Genomic DNA, 7,706 nt, shown 5'->3' on the forward strand with positions numbered 1-7,706 from the left:
AGGACGACCAATGGGATGGAACCAGGGAGTGGCAACCAAATGGGGTGATCCAGCCAGGAGCAATCCGAAGAAAGGCGGGAAGGGACCCAGCCAATCCCTAGGCCCAGGCCTCAGGGAGATTGGCATGGGGGGGTAGGGGTGATGGACAGGGCTGGTGGCGGGAAGGAGCAGCCAATCAGGGGCTGTCTCCAGGGCAGGCAGGGAAAGGGTTATATAACTTGGGGGTAAACAACAAGATGGAAGACAAGGAACAGGGCCAGGGGAGCCATTTTGGGGAAACAGAACTGGGGTACAAATAACTGAAACCTACATAAACAGGGTCACAACCCCACAACTCCCCCTTTTGTTTTAATTAAAGAAAGCTCGAAAGAGCTTTAGTTAGTCCTTTTAAAGTGCGGTCTCCTCATCTTGCGCAGCTAGGCGATGTTCTTCTAGTTGCCTTAATGCGCTCTCCAGTTCTTCTAGTTCAATGTCCACACTGGCGCCGCCCTCCAGGTGGTTCACGGAGGGGGAGGTGTTGTCTGAAATTATCTTGAGTAATAATCTTTTGATCAGCGTGAAAGCAATGGCAACAACAAACAAGATGAAAATAATGGTGATACATGTTTGGATAATAGAGCCGGACCAAGAGGAAATCCCCATTTTGTCGAAAATATTGTCCAGCCAGCCCCCCGTCTCCTTTTTTATCGTCCCCACCATGTCCCGTATCTGGACTATGGACCTCTGTATGTCTTCCGCTTTGCTGGTTAGGTTAAAGCAGCACAAACCTTCAAATTCTTCACAAGTGTGTTGGTGAAGAAGCAGCAGGTAATCAATGGCCACCCTGTTTTGCAGGGTGGCCTGTCTCGTGATTCTCTCCTCCGATAGGAGGTCCGTAAGGGCGTTGGACGTTAAATTTGCTTGTTTCGCCACCCAGCATTCTAATTGGCTCAATTCCCCCATATTTTTCGCAATGGCTACCCAGGGCAGGAAAATAGTCACGGCCGTAGCCTTGGCCCTGGACCAATGCAGGATCTCCGAATCGCAATCCGGGTGGAGGTTTGCCAGGCCTCTCTTTTGGATTGTTGTGTGCTTGGTTGAATTTTTCTGAATCCAATTAACAATTTGCGTTTTGTTGGGTGTGAACAGCTCCAACTTCCCGATTGTGCATGGGCCTCCGATCAGAAGAGAGGGGATGCCGGCGTAAGCTCTATCCCCGCAAATCAAGAAGGTTTTGGGAGGAAGGGCAAGGGGTTTGGTGCTCGAGGTGACTGCTACATGGGCCAGGGCGGAACACCACTTACTGGCCCAGTAAGCGTCGTGCACCTGCCTGATTGTATGGTATAACTTTCTCTGGCCTTCGGAGGGGTGGAAAGTAAACTGAATACAATATGGAGCAGGGGAGGAGCCCAGGAGATCCAGCTCCTGGGGCTCCTGGGAGACCGCGGGGAGGTGGTACACCCATTCTTTCCAAAAGGCCAGGGGGTTTTTAACCAAGTGGGAATCATGATTAATTTCCTTAAAGTGGGCCATGGGGATAGGCTTACGGTTGTAAGACGCTTTGATTCGGAGGAGCTGAGGGGGGTACTCACTCTCCGCGAACGGGATCCCCACAAGACACGATGACAAGGGATCACCTGCTGCTGCGGAAGACAAACAGATGTGGTCTTGTCCTAACGACCGGGCCAACGTCTTCCAGACGTTGGCCTTCGGTTGTGGGACCATCCAAGTCCAGACACGGGCGGCGAGGCTGGCCAGGAGCATCACCCTGATGACATAGGCGAGGCTCGGGGATCCTCTTCTCGCGATGGTGGGCATGGTCCGGCTCATGGCTCCCTTGGGAAAGAAACTGAGAGAAACTCAAAATGAGTTAAAAAACCATTGGGGGATCTCTGGTTCCGGATTAAGGAGGGAGGAGGAAAATGGGAAGGAGTCATCTCAATCCTTCTCGGGGGGGAACATCCAGGCGGGTAATGTGCTGACTGCCTCGCTCCCCGCCTCTTCTGCCGGGCCTCTCTGTTGCCTTTTTCCCTCTGGACCTGACTTTCTTTTCCTCCGCCAGGAGGCGACCGCGACCTGAGCCGTGGAAGAGCCCTCTTTGGAGGGTTTGGGAACATAGGGCCTCACGTTTCGGGAGGGGATCCACCGTAAACCGGTGTCAGTGGAGACGCAGGCGTACCCGCGCCCCCAGGTGACTAAATCGTGAGGTCCCTGTGTTCTCAAAGTCTCCGGGTCTCTGATGAGGACTTTTGGCCTTTCGTGGGGCGCTAACCGTGCGCTCCCACGAAAGTGCCTCGTCACTGGCGGGTTCATGGTCTCAAAAGAGCAGTTTAAAAAGTTCAAAGTAAACAAGGCACGGGAGAGCCTGACTGCTGGTGGTTCATTCCTCAAGACTGCGTTCTGCTGGGTGAGGACCCTCTTGATGTTCTGGTGGGTCCTCTCCACCACAGCTTGACCCGTTGGGGAATAGGGAATGCCCGTCTTGTGTTCTATTCCCCACTGCTGCAGGAAGTTGCAGAACTCCCTGGATGTGTACGCCGGGCCATTATCAGTTTTAATCAACTTGGGGATACCCAGGAAGGAGAAAGCGAAGATCAGATGCCGGATGGCATCTGCCGATTTCTCCCCTGTGTGGGCAGAGGCGTAAACGGCACCCGAAAAGGTGTCCACCGAGACGTGCACGAACTTCCACCTCCCGAAGGGGGCGAAGTGCGTGACGTCCGTCTGCCACACCTCACAGCTCGATAACCCCCGAGGATTAACCCCGGTGGGCATTGGAGGGACCGAATTCCGCTGACAGGTGGGACAAGCGGCCACAATCGCCTTGGCCTGGTCACGGGTAAGACGGAACTCCCGGACCAGACCTGGGGCATTCTGGTGGTGGAGCTGATGGCTGAGCTTGGCCTGCTCAAAGGTGTTAGGCAAGGGGATCACCTCCACAGGGGCAGCGAGAGCGTCAGCCCTCCTGTTTCCCTCTGCGATGATCCCAGGCAGGTCCGTGTGTGACCTGATGTGCATCACATAGAATGGTTGCTTCCGGTGGGAGATCAGCTTAACTAACTTCGAAAGCAACTCGAAAATGGCAAGGTTGTCCACCTCCTGCAAGACGGAGTTTTCAGCTCTGGACACTACTCCAGCTACGTATGCCGAATCGGTAATTAAATTGAATGGCTCAGTGAACCGCTCGAAAGCCCTGACGACAGCGGCCAACTCAGCAACCTGAGGAGATCCCTCTACCTCAGCAACATCTGACTCCCACTGCTGAGTTTCTGGATTTCTCCAAGTCATCACTGACTTGTGAGTTCTCCCGGACGCGTCAGTAAAAATGGTCAGGGCATCAAGGGGTTTCTTGCTCTGAACCGATTTTAACTCCAATTGGAATGTGGAGTCCGAATTGAAAATTTTATGGGCAGGCCGAGTTATTGAAATTTGCCCAGAGTAGCTGTCCAAAGCAAATTGGAGAGATTCATTCTCCATGAGGAGGTGTTCAAGCATCGCCTTTGAAATTTGGCCCGAGGATAGTCTAATTGGCATGTGAATGCACTCAAAATCACATCCAGCTAGGTCCCGAATCCGGAGCCTAGCCTTCCGGATCAGGTCGGCCATCAGCTCCTGTGGCCTTGTCATCCTCTTGGACCTGTGATGACCAAGGAAGACCCACTCTATGATCAAGAGCGGATCGTTCCCGTCCCGGTCCTTTCTAAATAGTTTTTTGATGACCTCATCCCATTGGAATATCAGTCCCTGGAGGTGGGGCAGCTTTCCGAAGATCGCGAATCGGAAAGGCAGGTCAGGTCTGCACCTGTGGGCCTGCCTGGTGGACATGGCTTCCTGGACCTTTTCAAGAGCTAGTTTTGCCTCTGAGGTGAGTGACCTTGGGGAACTAAACCCCTCTTCTCCCCCTTTCAGTAAACTGAAAAGGGGGGCCAGGTCCTCGGTAGAGAGACCCAGCCAAGGCCTCACCCAGTTCAACATCCCACACAGTTGCTGGATGTCCGCCAAAGTCTCAATTTGTGTTTTGATCTCCAATCGCTGCGGAACAATGGTCCGCTGACTGATAACGAGTCCCAGGTACCTCCAGAGGGGCATTTTCTGAATCTTGTTTTCCTGCAACTCGAACCCTGCAGCAGCCAGTGAAGCCACTGTAAGGTCGAGCGTGTGGGCCAGCAGGTCATCAGTGGGGGCGCACACCAAGACGTCATCCATGTAGTGGTGGATAACGGCTTGGTGTGCGGCTGCACGCACGGGAGCAAGCAAGGAGGAGACGTACCACTGGCAGATAACAGGAGAGTTTTTCATGCCCTGGGGCAAAACCCGCCAGTGATATCTCCTTCTTGGGGCTTCTCGGTTCATGGTGGGAACCGAGAAGGCGAAACGTGGAGCATCGTCCGGATGCAGAGGAATTTGGAAAAAGCAATCTTTTATGTCAATAACCGCCAATTTCCAATTTTGGGGAGCATGGTCGGGGAAGGCATCCCTGGTTGGAGGGACCCCATGTCTTCGATAACTTCATTAATTTTGCGGAGGTCGTGAAGAAGCCGCCACCTGGTCTTATCGGATTTTTGTATAACGAAGACCGGGGAGTTCCACGGCGAGGTGGACTCCACAATGTGGCCTTTCTGCAGCTGCTCCTCCACGAGCTCGTTGAGCGCCTTTAGTTTTTGATTGGATAGTGGCCATTGCTCTACCCACACTGGTTCATTTGAAAGCCAATTCAGCTTGAGGGTAGGGCGCTCGTCAATGGTCACTGTGCAAACTTTGGGAGGGTCCGGAAAGCCAATTGTGACCCCTCACTGCTGCATAAGGTCCTGTCCCCACAGGGGTGTCTCGTAGTTCAAAACGAACGGGCGCAATGAAGCCAATTGTCCGTTCGGCCCCTCAATTTGGACCATATCCTTAGCTTGTTTGGCCAATTGTAACCCTCCTACTCCGGAGACGTGCTTGGCCACGTTTTGCAATTCCCAATGTGACGGCCACAAACTCTCCGGAATGACCGTCACATCCGCCCCCGTGTCCCAGACCCCTTTGATGTCCTTCGTGTCCCCACCCACTCTGAGCCTACATGTGTCCATTGGTTTTGTACGTGTTATTTTTCTCACCGATAGGACACTCGGCGTCGGCTCTTCTTCGCAGCCCATCCCCGTTGTCATGTCTTCGTCCCCCACCTCCTGGCACACTGAGAGGAGGGGTTCTGGGATGAGCTGCGCGATGATCTGCCCCTTTGGCAGAAATGCGGGTGGGTGGTCTGTGTGCAGCCATAATTCAAATCACCCCGGGTCGGTGGTGATGATCCCGGGCGCGATGTTTATGTCTAAAGGTGTATATTTACAATCCCCCACTATGACATATTTGCAGCCGATCAGGTCCCACGTGCCCCTGTCTTTTGAGACCACGACGGTGTGCCAATCGCGGTCCCGCAAGTGAAGAGGCTCTGCCAACTTGAGCCTAAAGGGCTCATACCTTGAGTCTGTCGTCAGAGTCCCTTCGGGCTCGGGAGCGTAGATCTTCTCCGACGGCTTTGCGTCCTGCGGAGGAAAGTTGTCAGTCTTGTCTGGTGTAAGGGTCATGTCCAGTTTCTGAAAGGCAAAATTGGAATCAGAGAGGTTAGTTGTTTCCCCGGCGGTGCGGCCCTCCCTGTTTTCGTCTTCGCACCGGGGGGCTCCGCGCTCGGCGCCTAGTTTTTTTGTGCGGTTGGTGTTCCCCCCTTCCCACCTCCCCCCTTTTTCAAAAAATTGTCAAACTCCGCTTTCTTGGGGCACTGGCTGGACCAGTGACCCCTCTGCCCACAAAGGAAACATGGTCGGTCCGTTGGAGCTTTCTTCACAGATCTTGGTTGGTTTGATGTCCTTTCTTGGTGGGTAGCGGCTGCAATCTTGGGCATGGCAGGCTTCTTCCTCTGCAGGGTCCGGGCTTTCGTGATGGCGGCCATAGCGCTTACTGCTTTCAGCATCTCGTCCAGGGTGGGGTATTCTCCAGGGGCTTTTGGAATCCTTAGAATGGCTTCTCTGCATTCTTCATTGGCGTTCTTCATCGCCATTTCTTCCAGGATATCCTCCCTGGCTCCCACCCTGGCCACCTGCTGATCTATGGCCGCCGTTAGCCTCTCCACGAATGCCACGAAAGGCTCCGTCGGACCCTGCAAGATCTCATCATAAGGTTGTAATGGGCCTGCCGGCCGCATTTCACAGAATGCTACCCTTGCCTTTTCTTTTATTAACTCTAACACCCCTTCCGGAATATTTTCGGCCTGGTCTGAGGCCGACTTCCACTCTCCCTCCCCCATCAGGTGATCTAAAGTGATGGGGTCCCCGCCATTGTCCGTGGCCGTGACCGGATCCCTTAACATGCTAGGGAGTGATCGTCCTAGCAAATCTTTCCAGGTGCTCTGCCACAACTTGAACTCCGTCTTATTGGACAGGCACCGGAAGAGTTGCTTGAGATCGTACGGGACGACCACTTGCCCTGCCAGTGAAGACTCAAGGAGGCCTTGGAAGTACGGACTGTCCCGTCCGTACTCCCTAAGGGTCTTCATGAGATCCTTAATCAGGGCCTGGGGAAATGGCCTCCAAGTGGCTATCCCGGCCGCCCTACCGCGGTTTCCCCGGTAGGTAACTGGTGTTAATGTAGGAATACCACTTGGATCGGGGCTTCCGGTTTCCTGGCCTTCCCCTTCCCGACTCCAACCGTGGGAACCGGAAGAGTAGGCGTGGGAACCGGAAGAGGGGTGGGGCCAGATGGTAGGTGGGGCCGACGGAAGGGGCGTGTTTCCTTGCGGGGGTGGAACATGGGCGGAGTAGGAGGGCGGGAAGGTGGGTGGAGAAAGGGGAGGGGATTCCTTATGGGAGAGGGGAGGGGTTGAGAGAAAGGGGTTGGTACTTTTAGACAACGCCCCGGGGGCGGGGGAACGGGGACGGGAAGGGAAAATGGAGGAGAGCGAGGACGAGCGGGCAAGGCGCCCGCCGCCATTTTGGGAGGAGGGATCCGGGGTGCCATCTTGTGTACCAGGGGTGCCGGGCTCAGCAAAAGAAAACCGAACTTTGGGCTTATTAACTGGGAAGTTCTGGGGAAGGGAAGACTCCTTGGCGGGCGGGGTGCACCCGCTTTGGCAATCCCGAGCCGTCTGGCCAGGACAGCTCGGGCGGGGGGATTTGCCGATCCTCAAGGGACCCGGGCTAGAGGCTCCCTTAAGGATGCTCGGGCGGGGAGAAGGGGGACGGGCAGGAGGGTTAGGGCGTGAACCGGGGAGACTTAACGTTGAACCAAATGAGCTCCCTTTCTGCACTCCCTCTAGTTTTATCGTGGCAGAACGAAGCTGCTTGACCCAATACAAGAATTTTTGTGCGGTCTGATCACCCGCCCTGGCCAGATTGGAAAATTTAACATACACCGCGGACCAAAATACCACAGTGTCTATTTGGCGGGTGGTTGTTTTTGGAAAGTGCAGGAAGAGATATCTAACGAATCTTTTGCAGTCTCCCTTAGAAAACTTAAAATTAGAAACAACTAGGAAACTCTTAACCTTACTGTAAACCTCTCTCTGTGGGGCACTCAGCCTAACACCCATGGCTGGTAGATGTTACTTTGTGCCCACAACAAACCCAGAAGCCTCTCAAAATAAAACAACAGAAAACCAAACCAAGCCGCACTCTAAAAACCCAGCCAGGCCACCAACCTCGGAACTGGGGGCGATCCAAAGCAAAAATGCCAAAGCACAAACACAACCGAAC

The sequence above is a fragment of the Zosterops lateralis genome (genome assembly GCF_965231275.1).
Source record: "Zosterops lateralis genome assembly, chromosome: 1".
Lineage (NCBI taxonomy): Eukaryota > Metazoa > Chordata > Aves > Passeriformes > Zosteropidae > Zosterops > Zosterops lateralis.